Source organism: Globicephala melas, chromosome 6 (assembly GCF_963455315.2).
Source record: "Globicephala melas chromosome 6, mGloMel1.2, whole genome shotgun sequence".
Taxonomy (NCBI): Eukaryota; Metazoa; Chordata; class Mammalia; order Artiodactyla; family Delphinidae; genus Globicephala; species Globicephala melas.
In genome coordinates, this window is record NC_083319.1 from 61,689,458 (window position 1) to 61,691,173 (window position 1,716).

General features: G+C 36.9%; 1 pseudogene; it reads left to right on the top strand.

Moving 5' to 3' along the window:
• Window positions 1-500: 500 nt before the first annotated feature.
• Window positions 501-1,034, top strand: LOC115863924 (double homeobox protein A-like; annotated as a pseudogene).
• Window positions 1,035-1,716: the final 682 nt, after the last annotated feature.

Here is a 1,716-nt window from a genome sequence, read left to right on the forward strand (position 1 = left end):
AGTAGATTATGTAAGCTACCCAAGGTCATAAAGATTTCTCCTTATTTTTTCTTCTAGAACATTTATAGTTAAGTTTTCACATGTATTCCTGAAATCTGTTTTGATTTACATTTTGTATTTGGCTCAAGTTGTGGATTGAAACTTACATTCCTATTTTCTGTATAGATTGAAACTTAGGTTCCTTTTTCAGAATAGATTTACAATTTTTCTATCTCCATTTGGTATTAAAAAGAAAAAACCTTCTTGCTTTCTCCATTGAATAGCCTTTACACCACGTCAAATATTAATTGACAAAAATGGACATGTCGATCCACTTCTGAGCTTCATATTCCTTTCTACTGATATATTTGCCTATCTTGATGCTACCACCAAACTATCTTGATTTATAGCTTTATAATATGGTGCGAAGTGAGCTAGTATAGTCATATAATTTTGTTCTTCTTTTAAAAGTTGATTTAGGATCCTATACAAATCCTTAGACTCCATGACTCTCTTCTAACATGGCCCAAGATAACTCTTCAAACAAGACCATAGCAACAAAGCGTAGAGGCAGATGCACCAGCTTCACAGAAGATCATCTGAAAATCCTCACTGACACATTCAACAAAACCCCTTACATAGGTTATGCTACCAGACAAAGACTTGCTCTAGAAACCAACACTGAATAGTTTACGATCCAGTATTGCTTTCAGAATCGAAGAACTAGGCATGGATTCCAGAAAAAATCAGAACGGGAGGAGCACTTAGAATCAAGCCAGGACTGAGATCACACTGAAGAGAAGATTCAAAGTAGAAATGACAGACAGCCTCGCATCAAGTACACTTGCTTCCAATTACACACCCTCAACAAGGCATTTATAGGCAACAATTATCCTGGGAGAGATTCCATAGAGAAACTTGCAAAAGAAATTGGGGTCTCAGATTCAAGAGTTAAAGTTTGGTTTCAAAATCACAGATCTAGTTGCTGTATCCAAAGGAAAACAGAAGCTAATGAGGGCTTAGAACAAAGACAAAACCAGGGACAAGATCTCTGAGATGAGAGCCTTGAAGATATAGAAAGTACGTAGAATGGTACCAATCTCATTAAAGACAACTATCTTATTTCTCTGGAGTCAGAACAGGGTGAAAAGGGAGACAGATTCAGTGTATTTTATGTCATCAGCCTGCGATCCAAATTTTTCAGTCTTCCTGGGAACATACCCTGCTAAACATACCTTCAGCTTCTCCAGAGGCAGAGCCTGCTGGAGATGGTGAAAAGGACTTCAGGAGGCAGAGGCAGAGGCAGATTAAAAGCACCACACAACCCTACTGACTGAGCCTGGCTCCAGAGTTCAGCAGATCTTGAGGACAGTGAAAATAAATGTATTAATATCAGTTTTCAGTCATCATAGTAATGACTGATTCAGGCAAAAATCATAAATACATGTGTGGTATTGTGACGTTTGATAAAATATAAATATTTGTCTTCATCTTTTCTGGTACAGAACTCTTAAAGCCCTTGGGATTTTCTGTGGTAAGAGCAATAAATGTGTTTTTTGTTATGTGAAAAAAAAAGGGTTTAAGGTCCTTACACACACACACACACGTACACTCACACAGTCACATATATATTTTAGAATCAACTAGTCATTTGGTTAAAAAAACAAGCCTGCTGGGATTTTGACTGGAATTGCATTGAATGTGTAGATAAACCTGTAAACAAATTTAGGCAGAATT